General features: G+C 41.0%; 2 protein-coding genes across 3 annotated transcripts in view; both read right to left on the bottom strand.

Annotated features, from left to right (window-relative positions):
* LOC119652697 (protein disks lost) overlaps window positions 1–25,252 on the bottom strand; it is a 534,030-nt gene that overhangs the window by 432,079 nt on the left and 76,699 nt on the right. The gene's annotated exons all lie outside the window — the stretch shown is intronic.
* LOC119652698 (brain tumor protein) overlaps window positions 1–25,252 on the bottom strand; it is a 234,900-nt gene that overhangs the window by 192,097 nt on the left and 17,551 nt on the right. The gene's annotated exons all lie outside the window — the stretch shown is intronic.

Here is a 25,252-nt window from a genome sequence, read left to right on the forward strand (position 1 = left end):
ATTGGTTTTTGGATATAAAACAAATGGAAGCGAGGTTAGGCTCCTGAAGTAGTTGGTGAAAGAGAGAAAAAGTTTGTTGGTTTTGATGGGAATTGATGTGACAAATTATATAAATAGAATTAATCGAGTAATGGAAAAAAAGAGTACTCTATGTAGAGATTCGTTTTGCTAAGGGTTCTTGTGGAAAATCTTAAGGGGGAGGTTTGAAAATAGAGGGAAATTTCAAGGTTTCGTCTACACTATTGGTTTGGCAAGTCTCCATGGAAATTGGTTCAGTGAGAATGTTATATGAGAAGTTGGCTTCGAAATCCCGCCTTCGTCCCCGGGTTCGATCCCGGCGACTGTCATGGAGGCCACTGTCATGAAGGGGGTAAAATAGTGTTAGATTCTTCAAAATACACGGCGGCCATATATGAAGATCATCACAATGCTGACACCGCGGTCGATCACCAAATAAATAATAATAAAAGAGTGTGCAGCACGAGAAGAGAACAGGAAAACTCATACAGAACACTTCTACGAGTCACGAGAAATGCTTCCAGTTTGTCCGCCGGTTGCAGGGGGCCTAAGACATATCAAAAGCCAAGTTGCAGAGTTATACGCGGTCAAACAGAAGGCCTTCTCCACAAATTCTCCCCGACGTAATTCTGTCTTTCGATCCGTCCTCAGAATACGTGATGGTATGACCACCACAAACCTCGGCTTTTGACGTGATTTTCCTTGAAGTTTTATAATATCAGGCATCTTTCCGACATTAAGCCTGCTAAGGGCATTTAACGGGATCTCGTTGGCTGAAGAAGACATACCAAAAACTGTCATCACAACACAATTCGTCCTTTATGAGCTCGTTGATAACATGCGGTCTACGGAATGCACCACTTACCACTTCCAACGATTTAAGCAACATGGAGTGGTAGTGAACCAGCAAGAGATCAGTTTTTTAGGATACCTAGTCTCAGAGGAACACGTCCAACGTCCAACCAAGGTCAAAGCGATCCAGTCATACTTACAACCAGCCAACGTGAAACAAAAAATTCCTGGATATGCCAATTTTTTACAGAAGCTTCATACCTGGAGTACCAGGAATACAGACATCACTGAAGGAAATTCTTCGCGGCAAAATTAAAGAGAATTCATCAATCAGAGACCTGGACTCAGTGCAAGTTCTAAAGTTTGCAAAGCGACCCTGGAACCAGTAATACCCGCCTGCACGCTGCTCCCCATCTCCAGCGATGCGCAATTGCATGATTCCTCCAATAACCGATCACCGGTAGCCGGAACCCATTACGTGTCTTCTCAAGGAAGCTCGATCCGTTATATTGTTGAAGCAAAGGAATATGTGTCCGGATAGCTGAGTGGTTAGAGCGCAAGGCTGTCGTACGGAAGGTCGCGGTTCAAATCTCACTGGTGGCAGTGGAATTTGTATCGTGATTTGACGTCGGATACCAGTCGACTCAGCTGTGAATGAGTACCTGAGTCAAATCAAGGTAATAATCTCGGGCGAGCGCAATGCTGACCACATTGCCTCCTAGTGTACCGTTACGGTCTTGAATGAAGTGCTCTAACACACTTCAAGGCCCTGATCCAACATGGATTGTTGCGCCAACGATTATTATTATTAAAGGAATATTGAGAAGTTAGAATCAGTAATTGATTATCCAAAGCTTGAAGCATCCTAGTCCGATACGAAGAGCTCCAAATGCTGCAACAGGCAGACTCAGTGCTTCGGCAAGAAGAATTCCAGACTTCCGAGGCCAACTGCAAGATGTGATGTGACACAAATACAAGTAGCCATTACCGAATGTTACAGGTGTCCAGACTATTGGAACACACCTTAAACCTGCTAAAAATTGGTTACAAGTGAAGACTTGCAAGGAAAAAGAGAGTTATGACCTCTGCAGTTATCGTGGCGCGTTTAATAAGAGCGTGCATATACTGTTGACTTTAGGCGGTGTCCGGTCTTCAGGACGGAACTGAAAAGGGCTAAGATAACAAGTAATCATGCTTGCGCAGCTCGCTGTAAAAGTAAAAGCTGATCTAGTGCTAATTAATGGACAGTGCCGAAAGAAGAACCTCATGGCATATCAACTTATCAGCTACCGCATCCAGCTGCGTTCGGGATGGCACCCAACTTCGGGTTCCGCCCCAGAGCCAAAGGGATAGTTAGAGTACCAGAAGTACGGGTACTACTCAACGAGATTTATCACGGTAAAATCAAAGGAAGTTGACCAATCAACTGAACCTGCAAATCCATCGCAGCTATGGAATAGGTAATACCGCTTGAGCATCTGAAACTTGACGCACTTCTGGCCGTCTTCCAGAATGCATCTGACTACACCGTTGTAATCGTCCTTCAATAATGGGCGAACTGCAGCCATTGGATTTCTTCTCAACGGAGTTCGATGGAACCTAACTTAGCGGTAGAACACTTTTTTTGTTAGAGCGAGGGAGTTCACGATTTTTATGGATCGCAGGATGCGGCAAATGCGATCATCTTGGTTACAAAGCGAAGATTTCACGAAAAGGAGAGTTACGTTTTCTGCCGAAATCGTGACGCATCTGATGAGAGTGTTGCACATACTTGAAAGGACTACATAACATAACATAACATGATCTGCATAGCAAATTGCCGAATTGCTGCTCACGAGTTCCTAGGGAGTCCACTACGGAAGTAGAGGCTGATCTAGTGCTAATCAGCGGAGACTACTGCAAAAAGAACTCAGCTTCATACCATCTCAACTTATCAGATACCATCGGATACCGTACTGCCATCTGAATTAGGGAACACACCCGACTTCAGGTTCAGACAAAAGGCCAAGGAGATGACTATCTTTGGATTCGGCGTTTAGAGAGAGCGTTTTTTAGCGTTTAACACCGAATGAGACGATGCCGAACTTTCGTCACAAGCTTGGTGCTTTGGATGATGCTCTGGTTGAGGGTGACTTTGATGGCAACGTACTTGAATGAGGCATGCCTCACGAGAGGCAAACAAATCCTGAAAATGGCGGCGACAACAGGGTTCGTAATTTAAAACATCGGATCCAGCGCGAAGGAAGCATTCCGACATAGCCTTCGCGTCGGGATCATTAGTGTGGTGAGTTCTGCAGATATGCTAGGCACGCTAAAAAATGGGTGTCAAATTTGCTCTTATCTGAAAGATCCTTCCCTCCTCTATGAGACGCTTGAAGGTCAGAGAAGGATGGAGATCACATCAGGAGTAGTACAGGGAACCATACTAGGGCGGAATTTCTGGAAAGCTCCCCACCATAGCCTGCTAAAACTCAGCATTCCAGAATAATCACGCCCGGTCGGTTCTGTAAATGGATATAGCGGAACTTCTTACTTGGTAAGCGAATGAATACACTAAAAAAAATTTCACTACCCTGTTTTCGATGGTGAAAAACAAACACTCCATTCGAAAATGAACTTTGTTGAACAAATCAAAGCAGGGAGGTTCGGCAAGGAGACATTTATAAGCGTTTTGTACAAGTACGAAGACGATGAAATTTACGATGATGATTGCGGAAGTGATCTCTGTCGCTCTTCTTGTTAAGGAACGCAAAAGTAATTACAAGCGCAAACAAAGGGGACGACTCAACAGAGTTGGTTGCTCGTGAGAAAAAACTGATTACGCTTGGGAAAATGAGCCAAATGATAGATTGACTGCATGCCTCATCGCCAACTTAGACCCTTACTTAAACCGCAAACATGGTGACATTGATTATCTCCTTATCGAGGTTCTACGGTGACGTAGAAGTCTTTTCAGTCTTACCTTCACAAGATTGGGAAGACACGATCCCGATCCGAAATGTCGGATTTTTCAATGAAGTGAAGTTAGTTATGATTTTAATGTTTAAAACTGCCGTAAGGTGACTCTGGTGGTATGGGATAATTGAGTATAAATAGTCGTTCGTTCGATCAAGGAGTCATTTCAGTTTCAATCGTCATTGAAGTTCCAAGTAAAACTCAAAGAAAAAAGCATGGAAGGGAGTCAAAAACGTCTACTTTTTCTATATGAATTTAAACTTGGTCACAACGCAGCGGAGGCAACCAGAAACATTTGCAGAGCATTTGGAGCTGACGCAGCAAACGAACGAACGACACAGCGGTGGTTCGAAAAATTCCGATCAGGCGACATGACCCTCCAAAGTGAACCTCGTGGACACTCAGGACCATCGATCGACAACGACGAGTTGCGTTTGATAGTGGAATCTGATCCCCGATCATCGATTCGTGACATTGCAGAGAAAATAGGCGTACACTATTCGACAGTATATCGGCACTTACAACAGCTTGGAAAGGTGAAGAAGCTTGATAAGTGGGTTCCGCATGAACTCAACGAGCAAAACATGGCGCTGCGAATGGAAATATCCAGTTCTCTACTCAACCGCAACAGGAACAATCCCTTTTTGCGCAGAATAGTGACATGCGATGAAAAGTGGATATTGTACGACAACCGTCGCAGATCAGCGCAATGGCTAGATGCCGATCAGCCTCCACAACACATGCCAAAACCGAGCCTTCACCCGAAGAAGGTAATGGTAACTGTTTGGTGGTCTGCATCTGGAATTATTCATTATTCGTTTTTGGAGCGTGGTGAAACAATTAATGCAGAGAAATTACGTGTTCAGCGGCCTAGATTGGTCAACAGAGATGGAGTGATACTGCTCCATGATAACGCCCGACCTCATGTTTCCAGAATGACGGTCCAAAAATTAAATGAATTACGATATGAGACTCTTCCTCATCCACCATATTCACCCGACCTCTCGCCAACCGACTACCACTTTTTTAAGCATTTGGATCACTTTTTGGCGGGGAAACAATTCAGCAATGAAGTAGCTGTCAAAATTGCCTTTGAAGAATTTCTTAGCTCTAGAAACCCAGACTTTTACGAAACTGGAATAAATGCCCTTGTATCTCGTTGGGAGAAGTGCATTGAAGCTGCTGGTTCTTATTTTGACTAATAAAATTAATTTTCATAAAAGTTATAGTTTTTTGAAATTTTACTCAAATATCCGACATTTCATTTGCAACAACCTAATAGAACCGTGATGCACACTACGTTCGATTTCTTTTTCTCGCGAAGAAAATTAACCTCGACCAATGGAGGAACTGAATGTTGGCGGTTCTTTGAACCAATAAATTCACTTCTTCCTCTCGTCCCCCCGTTGGCGAAAGGAATTCCCTGATTCGAGTGTTATCTAAATCGGGAGAGCTGGCCTAACATAATGTGTCAAATGGTTACAGGATACTTCTCTGATCTCCAGGAGGTGTTAAGTTCGTTTTCCAACGGTTTACTTTTGTGGAAATCCAAGACGATGGAAGCATGTGAATTTGAGCCTTATCAAATCTTGCCTGACCTTAATAGATTGATCCTCATCTTGGCCAGAGGTAACATCGCCATCAAAGGGTCATCACAGTCGAAAGAGCCTTTCTTTGTGAGTTTCCAGATTTAGCACATCACTTCGGATTAAGTAAAATAAAAAAAAATAGAAATGGGCAAAACATCACGAGGCGATATAACATCACATCACTCTTCAAATTCAAAGTAATATCACAAGCAACACCCTGCGTTACCATACCTGCCGTACATGTGGTGCTGTATCATCAGCACCACATATTACTTTCATCAGGGGATATTACCAAACAAAACTAGAAATTTGGCCTAGATTTCCCAGATACTTAGTGTAAAATGTACAGCACCGTCGAGTAGGTAATGAATGAAGGATGAACTTTCATGCAAGATAAGAGAAACACAAAATTCACATATGCTTTAGATGTTTTCACACGCAAAGAACAGGGAATCATGATTCTTTCGAACGGACAGCAGATTGCAAACGATACTCAGCATTGGCTCTTCGCAAACGCCTTCGCCACTTTCATGGAGAAGAATGGTGTGATGTATCGAATGATACATTACAGTATATTAATCATAAGAGTAATATAATCACTTCTTTACTGAAAGGTTATGGGGTGATGTTAAGTAATGTTGTGATGCTCGGACATGTTGTGATGTTAATTGGTTTTTGAATTGCGTTCTGTGATGGTAATGTGATATTACACTTTAAGGTGATATCGGTTTCGTGATATTATATATATCACTTACCCATCTGCACAGATTAGGTAAGGCAGTTTGAATTGGAGTTGTTCCAAGAACTAAGCAACTTGAGCGACGCAACCCACATCAAGACTACAGCGTACCATCCTCCAGTTAATGGTATGATCTAGATGGACGGAAGCATTACATGATATGCCACTCGTCTTTCGGACAGCTTGGAAAGAAGGTCTTGACGTAACCACTGCCGAGGCAGCGTACAATCAACCACCACACCTCCCAAGCGAATTCTTCGAAAATAATGAGCAAGTATTCACGTCAAACTTCATCAACGAGTTAAGGCAGTTTTTTTCAAATATTACGCACAGCAGTGAAACCTGGCCATAATGGATTTTGGCGAAAATGGGTTCTGGTGACAGTAAATTCTGGCGACAACAGGCTATGCCCTACTTCGTTACAGAAGTCCGATGAAACTATTCCAATAACCTTATCAGCGTACATATTGAGTGATCAGCAGAACGGACAATTTTTTTTTCAAGTGGAAATTACTGGATGTGCCTTAAGGGTATCCACCGATGGATGGCCGACAACATCAAAGGAACACTTGGATAGTGCCCGTCTTGCGGGAGACATCAAGAGGGGGTATGTCAAGGTATTTTCGAGAAGCTACAGTGACGAACTCAATGGAATTTGAGAGGCAGATCGATATGAGAATCTAATCTAATCAGCAGTTCACCAATAATAACACCACAAATTTATTACCAGATGATGGTTGCATCACAACTAAATTAGGTTATATATTGAACTTGAGCCAGGATCACAACAATGACGACGGTCAGCCAACAAGTCGAAGAGGGGCTGAAAAAGAATGGTCCGTACACAATGGATGGAGGACTCAGGACCACTCAATCCTCTAACAAAGATAACCTAGATTTGAAGAGAACTCATCAGCACGTGACCCCTGATATTATTCATAATTTCACAAATCCCTCACGATAATCTCTCTCAAGCTTTCCCTTTTTGCAAAATTTATGTAGTCATAAACATCACAAACATGCGCCAAAATATTTACGAGCTCGTTTCCTCAAAAGCTGCATAATACACGCTGTTTTCATGCCGAACGTACGAGAAACATTCAACCAAAAGATAAATAATGCATTTCACTACATTTACTGGTGAATATCGACAAAACACAAAAGTTTGTTTTGCGTTGAAAATGAAATATCATTCGAATATCATTTTTTGTGTTGTAACAATTCATTCCAGATGCAGAGATACTATTATCGCCACAAACGAGATAACATTTTCGGGGAAACATCATGTAGAAAAAAAAACAACTGAGATTGAATTAAAAGCGCTCTGTAATTCGACATTTTTGACCCATCGAAAGACAAGTGTTCCCACTTGGAGCTGAAAAAAATCTGATTTTGGCAATCGTGGCTTAGCCTTGTACGATGTTCAGGAAATTTATAGGAAGGCTCATGATGATTGCGTAATAAAAAATTGCAATGATTTTAGTTTCGCAAAAACATTTATCGAAAAATATTGACCGCGGCTCAACAACCAGGTAAGATACTTCAAAAAAACATTTGGTAGTTGCACTCTATCAAATGCCTGTTTTCTCCGCATGAGCTGCAATTATATCATACGTGCGCTAGGAAAGGTTCACTTCCCTCTCAACCTTCACTCCACAATCTTTAATCGTCGAAATTGGGAGTAATTTTACTAAGATTAGGTTGTGTTTTTATCTGGTTTTGACTTTTTTGGGCGGTGTTGTAATAAGATCAAGGACAAACACCACAGACACAAAAACTACCAAAATTTTGAAGAAAGAGGGTCCATCACTGCGCCACACTTTGGGCATACCATGCATGTGCATACGTAGCTGGTTGGCCGGTTGGTTGGTCAGCAAGTTGTTGATCGATGAATTGGGCTAGGTCACCACTATTGCTGGTGGGTTGCTGGTCGACGCCGATATACCACACCACGCATGGTATCGATTTGAGATGATGTCAAGGTTATAACCAGCACTGGTGGCTATTGGTGAAAGTGAAATTGGTCAAAATGTTATTGTTGATGTATGCATTTACGAATTAGGAATGCGGATAGTTATAATGCGATAAGTCGAAAGAGCTAGGCGGCTAGGTTGAGTGGTGTGATGCAATTTCTTGGAGGCAGGACACAAAAAATTGTTATCGGGCCTAGAATTAATTCAGGTTGAATTTTGTTTTCAGTGACGCCAAATGCCAACGATAAATATTTGATGAGGAAAATTTGCATGATTTCTGAAGTGTTTTGGAGCGTGTTTTTCGACCCCCGGGGGCAAATTACCTTGCCTTAACGATTCTCATCATAATGGACCCTACAAACAGCCCCGAGACTTTAATGAATAATAAACCTTCCAAATAATTTTCACTTACACAAATAACATCGCAAATGATATTTGATTTTATGTAAAGTGTATCCAATCTAAAAGGGACTTATCAATGTCTTCCCTGCCCTAGAGATCATTTCCCTTCCGAGCTCATTCCACATTCTCTGAAGCTATTAAACTGTAAAATCTATAAATCCCATCATATCCTTCCACGAAATCATAATAATAATAAAAGCGGATATTATATAGCTTTTGGTTCACTATAGGAGCTGAATACACACGACGGGTTCATAGCATCCTCGCAACCCACATTTCAGCTTCCTTCTCTCGTTGCTTCTGTTATTTACTGCGTCCTATCCAATTCTCCTTGGATTTCTTCTCTTCTTTATCTTATCATGCATATCTCCACAGTCTCATAATATTCTAATTTACCTTGAACTCTACTCTTGTCCCGAATGCTTCTTGTTCGCATCGCCATCGCCATTGACACCTTTATTGTATTCATCTTTTAACTCGGGGTCTTTTTTTCTGCTTTGCCAGCAAGCTCCTTTCCTACCTGAAAATTTTCCGAGCCAGGATCTTTTGGTGCATACCTTTCACCTCATTAAGAAGTAAAATTTCACTTTGAAATTACCTTTCTCCAGTCCTTAGGATGTAAATGTTTTTGGCGAAGATTGGAATGGGCTTAGAGGCTGACAAAATGAGTAAAGGAGATAAGTTCTGGTTCAGAGGAAACACAGAGTGAGAACGAAGAGGAATATGATGTTATTATCAAAGAAGGTATATCACCTTCCTGGAATTTTCTAGGCTGAATTTCTCACTCCTTTTGGATTTCATTTTTAAAAGCCCACTATGCAGAGTCATTTTGTTTGATTTATTCTTGCGTTAGAGGTTTTCAAGCGGCTTCGTTTTTCCCCTTTTTCATCACGGAAAAGGATATGACGGTTTGAACAAATATAGTGCAAAAAACGTAGGCAATATACGGTAAAAAGTTAATCTTGAATGTTTGTTTTTTAGTGAAATGGGAAAGGGGTTTCATATTAAAATTTGAGAGAAATATTCAGGATGAATTTCCACTTTTAAATGTTCAAAGGAAAATTACGTTCAACTTGAGCGAAAAACTATAATAATTCAGTCATTTGGTTTTCACTTTTTTCTCTCTAGATATTTCGGGACGTTTTTCATAGAATTAAGAGAAACAAGGACGAACACCCGCAATCAACATTCTAATTGAGGTAAAATATCAAAACAGCTATTCAAGGAAAACAGAACAAGAAAAGGAAAATGGTTCAAAATAAGGATCTAAAGCAACAACCATGAGAAATGTAAGACGTCCTTCTCATCAGCATTAAGTCACGGATTCACTAGAATTCTGACAGAAGGAATTGAACAGGAATGTTTAAGGTATGAGTTTCAGTCCCAACTCACCGAAACCTTGAGCGAATTGGACAGGCATTACCTACGGATAGCAACGATAAATAGTAATTCCACTAGTGATAGACTGCCACCGGAGATGAGAAGCAATGTGGAAGCCAAGTTGTCTGAGATAGTCATTGAGTATATACTTGACAGTGCGTTAGACCAAGAAAGACCCATATCATGTTCTGTCTTTCTTAGTTAGCCCGTGAGTACCAGATTTTAGTCTGCAAAAACCACTTTTTCTGGGTTTTTGGCAACTCGTGTGTTGTTAAGGTCAGCAACTCCTAAGAGACCCCAACGTTCATACTAACCCATATCACAAGATTCCTTAAAGACCTGTTGGTAAAATTTGACAGCAAAAGGTCCACACTGATAAGACTAGCCCATCCAAAGTTCGATCTTTACAACCCTGCGATACCTATGGGTGACTGGATGATGTTAAAGGAGGGAGAGGCTCAAAAGAGCAGTCTGCCTATCCCAACTCCTTATTAAAGGAGCGTACCTAGAGGTGCTGGAAAAGCGGACCAGAAATTACGGCTGGAAACAAGGAACGCTAAAATCCAAATCTTCCGATCCTCGAAATCAAATAACCATCGAGATCCAATTGAAATGCTGAAGAAAATAAAAATTGGTGCGAAACCAATGCTGAGAGTAGTACAAACTACTATTTCACAGCATTCCGAGTTTGCCTCATCTGACCTGCTAGTTTTCCTCAACTTGGTAGATATTGATGTCGCTTTAATACAGGAGGATCCGATTGAAGAAGTTATGAAGGAGAAAGGACTCCACCAAGAGAATACCGCCCAGAAAATGCATATCGGAAGAACCCTAGAGCCTGTATCCTCGCCAGAAAGAGCTTATATGATTTTTTGTATTTTGTTCTAAATTCCAGCGATTTAACTAGGGTTAAACTAGAATCGATGGCAGCAAAGAACATATACATGTGACAGCTTACGACCAACAGCCCCACAACCCTTTGATTTCAAACTTGAAGAAATTAGGTGGGGAGAGGGGGGGGGGCTATTAGACCTAAATTTCCTCTCTTATCAGACAAACAAACGAGAGTCTAAGCTTGGGTCTTTTTAAAAGGCATTTGAAGCCGCCTGTTCAAAAGGCTCTAGCCAAAATTAAGTAGTTTGAACGGTGTTTCACGCATTGCATGGTATCTACGCTAAGAGCTAAGGTAACTCAATAAAATCTGAGAGGCAGGAATTTTTTGCAAGGGGACACCCTAGACAGCCACCCATTTCTCCGGTACTCTGGTTTATGGCTGGAATCTTAAGGAAGCTCGAAGAAGCCAAAGTGAAGCAGGAAGCATGCACTGATAATGCCCTTCCAACTACAGCTGTGTAGTTCGTTCGATCGTAGCTTATTATATTGGCTACTGGCCTACGATGAACAGAAAAAATAGGGCCAACTTTCCATCCAAGGCGTTGCAGTCAGACGATCTCAACATACTCTTGCGCCTTCCTCCATTCAACCTACATATCAAATACATTGCATCGTACAGTACTGCCAGGCTTAGTAAATCAAGATGTTGGGCGTTGAGGTCCTACGACAATAGCAATTTCCTGCTCTTGCTACCAAAGGGAATTCAGAAATCTAAAACTAACTACGCTTCACGTAGACTAGGCTTGACGAGATTCTCAAATAAGCTGAGGTGAAGCAGTGACTTGTAAAATTATGACAACACATTTTGCCGCCGACAGATCAAAAATAGGCTATGAAGTCCAAGTGAAAGCTTTCTGGGATAGCCACAAGATATCAGAATTGAACAACCTCCTAGGTTACGCCAGCATCTTCCAACATATCAGAATTGAACAGCCTCCTAGGATATGCCAGCGTCTTCCAAGCGAAGATACTGGCGATTGGGGAAGCTCGCCACAGGTAAGGTATAAACAAACTCTTACGCGAAATCTAGCTTCTTTGAGTGAAAACCAAGCTGCCATCAGGGTCGGCGGTGACATCTTACAAGCAGTTGAGTTAGTGCAGGGATGAACTCAACAATCTGGAAGATTCGCTCAAACTCTCACCCTGAATTCGCAGATGGACGAATGTAGAGGGCAATGAACGAACCGACAATCTAACCAGAGAAGATTCTACTATCGACTGCATCCCAGTAAGGGCAGTCTTCATACCACTAGGTATAGTGAGGAGCGAAATCTACTCGTACTACTTGTCAGTTGCTGACTCTGAATGGCACATGGTCACTATTTGTGGGCAAATCGAGGAAGAATTGTTGCTTCTGCGACAAGGCCTAGCCACCGATGCTCATTAGTCAGACATATGCGAACTTTATGAGGACCACAGCAAAATTATACAGGATACTGGCCAATAGGACACCACGCTGCCAAACTCGGCATACTTTTTAATACGGGCTGTTATGCTAGACTTGTTAGCAGTGCTGAAAGGACAAAGTGGTTCCCGAAATCTCGGTATTTGCAAGCATAATAAATATCACTAGCGAATAAAAAGTAGACAAGTCTTAATTATTTCATATAATTTAAACGCTAGAAACACCACGAGATTACACTTAGATATGTTGAGCTGTCTTTTGTGACATTCAATGAGTGGCTCTAATAATTAAAACCCCATCCTTTCCTCTCAAAAGTTATAGCATCTTCCAAGGCTCTAGCCTTTAGAAGATCCCATTAGGCTATTTTTATTTTTAAAAGAAATGATCGGGGTGGGTATTTGAGCCTGGGGCACAAGACCGAGATTGCGTTGCAAAGGAACTTTTCAATTAATACTTCGTCACAGCAGAGACGAGAATAGACAGGACCGTTAGGAGAAATTCCGAGCCTGGTGTGAAAATTATGAATCAAAAACCGAGCCCAGGATGAAAATTGTGCAAGCCAATCAATTATCCCTTCTTCACATTGAAATTCAACTCCAGAAAGAAGAAATCCACCATACCCCGCTGCATTTCGTCAGATACGGGGTTCATTTTAGGGATTTTTTGTCACATGATTTTGGAGATAGACAAAAGATTGTGGTAAACTCTTAACCGAGAGGCCTATATAACTCTACCACCCGCGAAATCGTCAAAATAGAAAAAGGGAAATAACCAGGAAGGTCTATGAAGTGCTGTACCAAGTGCACTGGAATCTGCGTCTGACTTCAGGGGTAGTCATAGTTGACCATTTTGGTAAATCCGAAAAAGAACTGACTTCACTTCCAAAACAGTTTATATGAACCAAACTCAAATAAGTTACTTATTTCGATTGACGTCAGTTTTTCCGTCCGGTTCGAGCCTAGATCGGGACCAAATACGTCCTTCCTTTAACTCCTCATTGCCTACGTTGTTCAGTACGTCAGAAACGATGACCTACAGGTTATCCTTGGTATTATGCGGATTTATTTTACCTCAATTACCTGGGTTTTCTTCATCTTGTGAGCAGCCTATTGGCCTTGTTAGAAGCCGATAATTTCTTCCTTCCATTTCTACCGCTTCAAAAACATGATTGTATCCGATGGCACTAATTATTAGACAGTTATCAAAAAATATGATCGCCTACACTCCCATGACCGAAAGGATATCGTATCGGGAATTTTAACCTGCCGAAGCTTTTTCTGGTAGTTTCGTAAGGGTTTGTTTTTAGTAGCCTACACCAAAGTAAATCAAGGTCGGCCACATTCCGGTCCTGTTCCCAGTTTATATAAAATACTAGCATTTATAGCGTTTTTTGTTTGATGTCATACACCTGTTTATATGTCGATTTTGTTTGTTCTTAGGAGAGAGAGAGAGATACAGTGAAATCTCTCTTACATTCAAAAGAGGCCTGCCTACTTTTTTCCTGAATATAGCCGTGTGGGGTATCAAACGACTTGACTATTATTTTACAAAAAAGATCATAGTTGTGAACTTAGTTGTAAGAAAAAAGAAAGAAGGAAGCAAAAAGTATTGACATACGAACCGGACCGATTCTTAGAAACTATCCAAACGAAAAATCCGAAGGAAGATTATACTCCTACATAATATCTAGACCCATCCTATCCCTGTGAGGTATTACTATATTTCAGGAATGTGCTGGAGAAGCTTCCTTAAGTTCAGTTTCGAATTACAATTTTGCAGTAAGATAAGCTATAGCCTAAAACCCGATATTGGAAATTTTGGTGCAAACCATAATATTATTAATAAAATTAGCGAAGTTCAAAATTGTCCCTTTTGTGTAAAATTGCTGCAGCCTGAGCCAAGCACATTTAAGTGGAAATTATACATCTAAAAACATAAAAAAATTATTAAAACTTTCATATCTGAAGGACCAAACCAGATTTCCGACCTGTTTCATACTGTCGTAACCCTTTTCTATGCCATTGACTATTTAAATATAACTTAGTCCTGACAAAGCTTTCTTTTTAAGGTTTTGGACCGCCATACGTCATGGTAGTTTCTGCTACCCTAACCTTTTGTTACCAAATCTACAAGAATTTCTGCGATTGTCAGTGAGGACTTCAACCTGCTTTTTACACCATTATATTTTATGACAATAATCAGGTTCCTCCTTGTTGCAAAATCAATGATTCGCCATCTGTCCCCTGGTCATCAAAACTCTATGCCTCATTCTCCACCAATGTTTCCGAAAATTAGGTTTAATATGACCAAATGAGTTTTTATGACATTTGACGGAATAGAGTCTGCGGTACCTTCATCAAAGCCGATAAGAAAGTTATTTTTGATGAAGCGTGATTGCCAAAATTCGATATTTATCAGCTGATAGTGCTATCGGGTTAGTTCAAAAGGAAGTGAGCAATATGTCGTCGCATTAATAATAGTAATCGTTGGCGCAACAATCCATATTGGATCAGAGCCTTGAAGTGTGTTAGAGCACTTCATTCAAGACCGTAACGGTACACTAGGAGGCAATGTGGTCAGCGTTACACTGGCCCGAGATTATTACCCTGATTTGACTCAGGTACTCATTCACAGCTGAGTCGACTGGTATCCGACGTCAAATCACGATGCAAATTCCACTGCCACCAGTGAGATTTGAACCGCAACCTTCCGTATGACAGTCTGTCGTCGCATTGCTACCGCCAAATACGAGTATGTGTATACCAAGATGTTGACGATTTCAAAGAGGAGGAGGGATTCACCTCTTTATCAACCGAAATGTGATTAGTGAGCTTCTACTCAAGTGGTGCAGTTCGATGCCTTTTAATTTTGTATACTTAACCTTTCCAAAACACCGGGGATTTAGGTTGGTTTTTGACGTTAATGAAGCCTCAGAACTGTAAATTTCGAAGACCTCCGAGCGAATTTCTTCATGCTTTTGATCCTTATTTTTTGAGGTTATCAAATATACATAAATTATGACAAAAATATGCTAAACTTTGTAGTAATGTAGACAATAGACTACTTTGGAGTGTCATTGGTGATCCAGTTGCAGCGAGATCCAGCGCTATGGGTGATGGTAGCAAATCGACTCCACGAAACATGATTGGCCATCGCAACGTTCGATCTTAAGATTGGAAAATAAAAGTCTCTGGCATGTCAAATTAACCCCATTTTCAGTTTATTTCATCCAGTGGTTCTCGTCTTCCCCAGGTCAGATTTCAGGTATGAATTGGTACAAAATTACAGGGATTGGTCTCCTGAGTTGTCTCCCCTTCTTAATTCCTGCGATGTGGTTTCAGTTTTTGCTATCATTTCTTGATGCCAAACACTTTGGACCTGTTAGGTCACCGCTAGCCAGTTTTTATCGTCTTTTTCCTTTGTTTGGTTAGGATCTGTTGTATATTTCCGAAGAAAAGCGAGTAGCTCAGAAATCTAATTGAAATGGGTTTACCGTCTGACTGCCTGTTTATTTGCGCGACTGTCAGACGCACTTTTCTTCAGAAACCATTATTGACACTAAATATATTTAAAATCTTAACAGACATCCACTGAATGACATCAGTCAATACCAAATTTAAGGGGGTGTCCCCATTAGGGCCGTAGAAAAGAAATCTGGGGCTGGAGTGAAAATTATGCTGAAAACCGGTCCGAGGTTTCTATTTTGGGCCATCAAGAAATCTACGGACCTGAAAGAATGTCCCCACCCCCTTTTCCATTTCATTGGCATTTCCTTGCCAAATATATAGTCATGGTGGGTATTAAATGAAAGGTCTTGATATGTGCTTTGCGAACCAAATGTCAATGCCGACATAAATTCTATAGGGGGATTTAGAGGGGGAAGATGGATTTAGCAGAACGTAACCAACACAAGCACCCATTATAGAAGTTCTAGGAGCGGAATTTTTCCTTTGGCGCCGTATGGGAAAGGATAGCTGACCTAAGTGACAAAAGATGTTCACTGGAACCTTCTGACTCTAATAATCAGTTTCGCTGGGGTAAGCCGTGAAATGGGAATCCTACATGTTGTTTGTAGTCCGAGAATTCCAATGTTTACACGATCCCTTAATCGTGGAAATTAAGTCCAGCTTAAATCGACTGAGAGTTGGTCAGTGTTGCTTAGTATCGAAACTAGATACATCTTTTGGATTCAGATATTCCAGGCGCTAGTGCCACGCGTTCCTCTCAATTCTTTTTCTTTGGGGCTCTTGTCGTATGGCGCCTAGGACTCTTTTGGCTGATGAGTAGTAATGTGAATACGATCTGGGTGACTTGTTTAGTTCAAATGCGGCTTGGTATGCTTCACCACTGACAAGGTGATGATAGTTAGCCCTTCCCCAGCAGTGTAAGAATCATGTACCTGTCCTTCCAACGATGCTATATGTTTACTGGGTGCTGTCTCGACTTATGTTATTGTCGGAAGTACGACACCATAATCCAACTTCAAGGATCGGTTGCGCGAGTGTTATGCAGACCTAAATATCTCAACCATGCAAAACCTCTTCATAAACTTCTGAAATTTTGGCTGAATTTCTCCGCATAACACTGCATGATAAATGTATGGTTTATTCTCGCTGAAATTTATAGAATATTTTCCTAAATAATTTCATCTCCGAAGCATCAAGCTGAAAACCGACATGAACTTCCAAGAGGCGGGGTTTTCAAACATTCTCCATGTCCGTGTAGAAAACCGTAACAGGCAGACATACATCTCATATTTGTGGAAAATTAATAATGTGTCGGATTTAGACAATATACTGTTGCTTCCTCTTGTTGCTTTACGATAAAATAATATTAAGCGAGGGTTTTATGCTATCAACATCCACATCATCGTCATCATCATCATCGTCGTCGTCATGAAAAGCCACAGTGGATGTCTGAATCTCAACCGACACATATCTATGTACTTTGCTCAATTGAAAGATAATATGAAATGCGTAGAGTGTGCCTGAGAAAAGACATAGCTGGCATACTAATGATTTATGATGTAAGCAGCCCAAAAGTGGATAACATAAATATGATTTCATTCAGGAAGAGAAAAAAAAGTGAAATGAGAAAATGTTCACGGGAATAGAGGTGCGTGGAGGCCACGTCTCGTTGGAAAGGTAATGTTTCGACGTTTAAGAAATGAATTATTCTTGGAGGGATTCTAAGACGTTCTGGGATATGTTCTTGACATATAGAGGCAATTGGGAATTGTGTGAAGCAAGAAATTACCGTTGGGCTTTAGAAATTACATGATTGGATTCCTTTTAAGGCTTCTGGGGATTATTCAAACATGCTTGGAAACAAGCAGAAGTTTCCTTTTCAGAAGAGAAACATTTTATTTACATCGTAGATACTGTATTTCGGGAACCAGTTTTCCGTTTTTCATGACAACCTGCTTTCGAAGTGCTGTTTTTCTCCGGAAATGCAACCAATGCTTTTCAAGAAAAGAAACTTCTCCTTTAACATGTCTAGAGCAATTTTTTTTATGTCGCAGATACTGTATTTCGGGAACCAGTTTTCTGATTGTCATGGGAACTGGCCTTCGAAATGTGGTATTTTCTCCGAAAATGCAATCAATGCTATTCAAGAAAAGAAATTTCTCCTTTAACTTGTCTAGAAAAATTTTATTTATGTTGCAGATACTGCATTTCGGAAAGCAGTTTTCCATTTCTCACGGGAGCTGGTTTTTGAAATGAGGAATTTTCTCTCCGAAAATGCAATCAATGCTATTCAAGAAAAGAAACTTCTCCTTTAACTTGTCTAGAAAAATGTTATTTATGTCGTAGTTACTGTATTTCAGGAACCAGTTTTCCGTTTCTCATGGGAAGTGGCCTTCGAAATACGGTATTTTCTCCGAAAATGCAATCAATGCTATTCAAGAAAAAAAACTTCTCCTTTAACTTGTGTAGAACACGGCAGAGGGGCGCGAACTAATGGCTTGGAGTTGCTTTAAAAGATCCCACTAAGCTACAAACTTCGAATATAATTTAAACCCTACGCCCAACCACGGAATATGGAGTTTTAAGTAGCGAAATCCAGTTTTTTTGTAAATTTTCCTTAGGAAGGATTGCTAAGATAATCCTTATTCCACTTCCTTCCAAGGTAGAGATAAAACTTAATTCATTTTTATATATGAATGGATAAAAAAATGTAAAGAATTAAACTCCTCCGATCCACCGAGGTCTATTTATTTTTGCCCGTTGATTGTATGGATCTATTTAGGTAATTCTACGCGAACATACCTAGTCGAAAATGCTCCTTCCTTCAAAAATATATATATATATATATATAACCTTCACATTATTTTTGCTACATCTGAAATTCAAGTAATATTTGGCTTAATTTCGTCTCAAATTTCTATTTTTGCTATAGGAAATAATACTGCAATTGTACGGTCTTATTTGATTGATAATTGTTCATACGTTTAACAAAAAATAATGATGTTGAAATCAGATATGGTGGAAATGGTTTTCCATTTCAAAGCACGTGGTAGGAATATTCCAACATTCAGGGGATGAGTTTGTATCTTTAACGATGTAATTGGAATATTTCATCATAACATATTTCCACTCGTTCATAGAGCGCCGCATTGCTTATTGTTTACTGTAGGGTTTTTCCCATTTCATATTTAATGAGACAGTTATAATCACTTGCAAGGGATAAGTCTATAACAGCGGCACAAGCAAACGTCCGTGAACTATTACAGGACACAAACCTGGAGCACGAGGATTGAGAGAGTAAAGCTCAATCACCTCGGTCATCACACCGTGTCGCTATGATATGTAATAATCCAATCGATCATTTTTTGGCCAGGCTTTCTTCTTTCAGTATAGCCGCCATTGCGTTATCTCGGCCTCGTACCTGAATCCCAATCGCGAACAGGGTCATAGTCGTCCTCCTCCCATGATTCTTACATTGAGAGAAAAAATAATATGGAAAATGGGTATACCAATTATTATGTTGCTATAGTTCTGATTGGGCTATGTTCAGAGCTTGACTGGCTCAATTTCGTTTTAGAATTGAAGGAGTCCTTGATCAACATCCACTTGATAACAGGTCGGCCGGTGAGAAGGTTTTTTGGTCTATGGAAGCCTTATTTTGGGCAAATTACCCAATTTTTCAAAATAGGGAAGAGGGAGATCCTTTTCGAAAAATTGAATGTTTTGTCCTAAACGAGGAATTCATGGACTAAAAAAAGGTAGGAAACAGTTTTCCCCAATTGGTCCGGTCTGCCAATAAGTGGATGCGGTCTCAGAACTTCATCAACCCTCAAACAAAATTACTCGACTTTGGCCAGGTTAGACCTGAGGCAGGCAATTTTCGTCCTGAATATAATTCACGGTAAGAAAGCGAACAACATCTGTAGCCTGCCCTATAATCTTGAATAGAATCACTAGTGACCGCAATATCAACCGAGGGGGGGCAATATTTGATGAGTTGTCTCTTACTGTGACTGGGCCAATCATTCCTTCTCCAAGAAAAGCACTATCGATTCCAAGCAACCAGTTCTTCTCCTCCGTGGAAACACTGATCAAATCAATCATACAGTAGGGACTTCGGACTGCACTGCATGGAATAAGCCGGCATCAGACAAGTCACTGGTTCTGACAACACGAGATGATCAGCAAACAGAAAAATATAGAGAGAGAGAGGAGCTGAAATACTACTTCTAACACTAGTCCCAGAGAAATTAGTGGAGGTACTGAGTGTGGCAAGCAGCAATGGGAAACAACAAGGACGGATAAATGTGCGACCAAAATCTAGAGCGAAAGGATCCTTCCAAGTGTCCATACAGTACGTGTGGAATTTTACAGTCAACCGTCACTGAGCGGACAGATCAAGTTCCACTATGACTTCTCGACATTCCAAAATGTATATTCGGTTGGATCATATATGATGGACTAAAAGACCATAGAATCCAAGAAGCAGTTTGCGGCGTGCTTAGGGAGAAGGCATTACACGATCAAACGCTTGATCGATACTGTCGAAGCGCGAGTCCTGCCAAAGCTACTTCAAACAACAAAGCGATCACCAAAGGAAGATTTTCGACTTCACCTCCATTCTCAAGCAGAGATTCCTGACGCTAGAAAGACGGTTAACACCGTATATTTGTATTCTCGCCAGACATTTAACAAATGTACTCCTAAATATGGATTAGTAGTGAAGATTAATATCTTCCAATTGATTTTTTGGAGAAGTAACCCCTCCCCCCTACCAGCTTTTTACAGTGACGTATAGAACAAAATTAGCCCCGTACTGAGCTACGAAATATCAATGCTTCGCTCCAAAAGATCAAGAACTTCAAGCAGATTTCGACAAGCACGAAATAGATTCTGTCGCGACGATATGGCTGGTCTAGCTGCCAAAGGTGGACCAATTCGAGATCAAGACCAACGTGTTAAAATCACAGAGAATTACAAAACGAACAGCCGTATCAGAAATAGCCCGGTGATTCAACCCATTGGGACTGGTGCTCTGAGGTGGCGGTGAGGAAGACGGGGCAGCAACTCTGTCGGCCGAACCAAAACCAAGTCGCCGAGGAGGGGGCATCGAGAAACGATGTATTCACTTTGGTTTGCTGGTCGTGATGCAGTAGGCAAATGTTCCAAACGCTTATTAGGGCGATCAGACCCGATTCTGCACGGGAATCTGAAGTGGCCATTGGTCACGAAACCTTACCAATGATTTACTGGTACCATGGGAACCGGGATAACTCCTGAATTCACATGTCTCAGGAGAATTCCTGTCTCATGTGAGTCCAGCTCAATTGTTGCGTTTGGCCCCCTTCTGGGAGTTTTATGGGAGTTATGATTACGGTGAAGTAAACAGACCTTTCAGGCCTCAAATTTGGTGCTGCGTTTCAATACGGGTGCCGAGCTCCAAAATTCGGCAAAGATTTAAGTAAGTCCTGCATCCACCAGTATCAATAAACTGAACCATGCATTCAGTATAGACTAGTACCGTTGTGCTTGCCTCAACGAGGCTTTGATTGTGGTCACAAAATCAATACGCATCTTGAGAAGACCGTGGGATTAAGTCTACCAGACAAGTACGTAAAACCATAGAGATGTAATCCATTAGGACTGGTAGCACCTATTATGATGTAGGCATAGATCACTCTTCAATAATTAAAGATACTAAAATTTTATTGGATGTTGCCGTTCCTCAGGATTTATATACAGAGTAAAGCCTGTTTCGAGATAGATAGACACTTGACCACTTACAGATATCAAGATACGTTTGCTTATGCGATTACGCTATTCAACTGCATTTGTTTACCGATGCGACATTTGGTCGTCGATAAAAAATGGCAGAAGGAAGGGGCATGTAGACAGGTAGCCTGTACAGTAGCAAAGGACTGATCTCAACCCCAACGTTCTTAGGTCTCTTTAGTATCAATTGAAACCATGACCAAGCAAGAGATGCATGTCTCTGTACTGTTAATCGGAACTGACATTGTGCAGGGTTTGTGAACACAGTATAGGGGAAACATTCTTTCGAGGACCAGAGTGTTTGACTGGATCAGGGAACTCTCTAGAAGAAGAGACTAAAAACCGCTACTGAAGGAAGGGTGCGGAGCGAGCCGAATGCCTTCAAAAGAAGAAAATTAGCGAGCAATTCTACGCGAAATCGCTGAGGAACTTAATATTCGCTATGGGAGTGTTTGATGTATAGTCACAGTGCCCGCTAAAGGGATTCCACGTATGCTATTGAAGGAGCAAAAGTAGGATCCATTGTAAGTTTCACAACGGCTGTTGAACCCCTTCAGACAAGAAAGAGAACATTTTAAATCAAATCGTTGCCTGCTATGAACGAGGTTTCACCATCGCAGGTCTAGGTCAAAACAAACAAAACGTGAAGGAAGAACAGTGACGGTGCACAATTGAAGGCCAAAACGAGGTTGTCAGCCGGAGAGATAATGGCAAGTTTTTCAAATTTATTAAAAAAGTACTTTTTCTTCACGACTGACGTACAATCAACGCAGAGTATTACTGCGCAATGTGACGAAATTGGCATTTCGAAGAAAAAGAAAAATCTGGCAAGAGTCATTCCTCTTCACATCGTTGCAGAGAAAGTTGGATTCATTTGCATAGGAGGGACCTGGGCATCCGCATTGCAATATAGACTTGGGATATTCATCTTCTAACAGTATTAAAGCAAGACTATGAACTAGCCCCAGCATTATTTAAAAGCGCTGTGGAGTATATAATCGGGAAGATGCCAGTAGATCTAAATCCAGCATAGACCACTATCTGCATGGCGTCAGACGAAATAAACAGACCTACCTTAATAAGGAACTCCAGACATCTCGGTTTTGCACCGAGATCCACCAATTCAATATTCATCCTGACTTACGCTATCGCTTCATCTGAAGCAGGGTCTACCACGTCTTCTTTTTGTCCCATAGGTATTGCCCATATAAACTTTCCAGGCTGGATCATTCTCCTCCATACGAATTAAGTTCCCCGCCCACCGCAACCTATTGAACCAGAGTTTATCCACAACCAGACAGATTTCGACGTTATGTAGGCTACGGAATCGTCTATTCTCATGTAGGGGGCCAAAAATTCTTCGGAGGGCTCTTCTCTCGAACACGGCAAGAGTTCGCAATTTTTTTTCCTAAGAACCCAGGTCTCCGAGGAATACATGAGCACTGCCAAAATCATTGCCTTGCACAGTAAGAGTTTTGATCCTATGGGGTGACGTTTCGAGAGGCTCTCTTCATCATTATTATCAACGGCGCAACAACCGGTATCCGGTCTAGGCCTGCCTTAATAAGTAACTCCAGACATACCGGTTTTGCGCCGAGGTCCACCAATTCTAACTATTATAGTTTGTGATTTTCGACCGTAGATCCTCTCATGTGCGAGGCGAAATAAAAGCAGCAGGACCACTCTCGAGACCATTAACATCAACAACAGTCTAAGACAAGGAAATGCCCTATCGGTCGCCCTTTTTAACCTGACCGGGAAAAAAGTGATCCGTGGTGTTGAGACAAATGCGAGAGGCACAATTTTCTTTAAGTCCACCCAACTGCTGGCCGATGGTGATGATGTCGACATCATGGGAAGAACGACTCCAGACATACAAACTGCCTTCATCCCGATCAAGCAGACGGCGTAAGATCTTGGTCTGCACATCAATGAAGGCAAGACATGATGGCAATATAAGCACCAAAAACATCAAATCGTCCTGGTCAAACGAGAATAATAAATGTAGGAGGCGAATCATGCTTCCCAAAAAGTATTTTACCTCATACTGCTAGTTTCAAAAAATAACAAGTCAGGAAACCGGAACCTGGACGCTTCGGGTATGAAAGGTTTTGTGTATTTCTTATATATTTGAGTCAACATTTACCTGTGTCGTTTTAGAGTGATCCTGACTGAATTTACTGTAAAATAACAAGTTTATACAAGAGCGAAAATTTTGACTTCTCTCTCTCTCTCTCTTTGTTAGTAATAGAGCAATTTCGACTAAACTTAGCAGTATCATTCTCTATATCATAGGTCATTTTGTTGGCCATATAATTAAGGGGGATTTCCACTCAATTTACATCTTGAGTCCTAGGCACCGCATAGTGGCAGCTTCCGAATTTTCCGTTAAGTAGTTTCTGAGAACGACATTGATAGTACCAATCGAGACCTTCCATTTGGTGCCCCACATGACTATATGAGGTGAAAAAAAGCTTTACACCCCGCATTTGCATGTATGGGGAACCCTTGTCTCACCTTCTTAGGCTAAACGGAAAACAGTATTACTCAATGCTCGTATGAACGTCACATTGCTCACCAAATTTCGTGTCAACGAGTGTAGCTGCTTTTGAGAAAAGTACGTGCGTGCCCGAGACAGACGAATAGACATACATTGAACCGATTTTAATAAAATTTAAACAAAATCTTGAAAATATTCATCAGAAAACAGAATTCAGAATATGTAAAACTTTGATTCGGCAGGTCTTGAGTTGCGCTAGTGAGACGTGGGTGATGGACAAAAAATAAATGCTTTCGAACGTCGACTCCTCGGGGGACGCTTAGGCCCAGTGAGGGAGGAACGCAGATAAGGAATGAAATGCAACTGTGAGCTGAATCTATTATATGGCAAACCAAAAATCGCCATCTATTTAAAATATGAAAGCTCTAGAAGACAGATTATGTAGAAAATATGGACGTCAGAAGAATTCTCTGGCCGCTACTCAAAGACTAGGTGGAAGATAAAGGACTAGCTGGAAAACCCTGGAAAATTGGAGAAAGTAGTCGCTCGACCCAGAAGAGCGGAGAAAGGCCAAAGACTAAGAAAATATTCAACTGTCTGGAATGCTCAAGGAAGCACTTGTAGACCCGCGTTTCAACGATAATAAAGAAGCGTTTGTGCGTCAATAGCTGATGAAGTGTCTGAAGATTTCTTTTGACAAATGTTCCAAAAATCAAGGAGGACGAAAGCAATACCACAGGGCTCCTGAGAAGGGAAAATTAAAAGGCTGTCAATGTTCTTTAAAAGCAAAAGAAAATAGCTGCTGCAGGGCTTACATCTACGTTTACTTTAAAGTTGAGAAAACCATGCTAAGTTAAACGACTTTTTGGAGCGATTTCTACTATTCCTTTAGAAAGGAAGCATACAAATTCCTGAATTACCAGACTAAGTGAGATACTGTCACTAAGGGTTCGATGTCAGGACCTATCCTCCTGTAGTTCCACTCCACTTAGAAAGGATTTGGCTACTAGAGGTGTCTTTCTGGAGCTAGGTTTCTTGTATTTGCCGAAAGGGTTGTTGGCTATCAGAATGAGGAAGAAATTGAGGTATCCTAATATTGATAACTCTACATTGATCAGACGCTGGTGTCTTACCCCGTTGAAGGGTTGCTTCCTCGCCTTACATAGGACTAAATGTCAAATTTTGGACGTCAAAACCCTATGATCCATTTCTGAGTTTGAGTTCCTACATTGTTACCCTTATTTTTCCTTGGTTGCTATTATTATTAGTGTAATTTTCCTAAGTTTTTTTGACGCTACTTTTGATGGTTTTCAAATCCTAACCCTGATTGTCTAAAAAGTATGTAGTTCTCCCATTGGACCAAAAA

This window comes from Hermetia illucens, chromosome 3 (assembly GCF_905115235.1).
Source record: "Hermetia illucens chromosome 3, iHerIll2.2.curated.20191125, whole genome shotgun sequence".
Classification (NCBI taxonomy): Eukaryota; Metazoa; Arthropoda; class Insecta; order Diptera; family Stratiomyidae; genus Hermetia; species Hermetia illucens.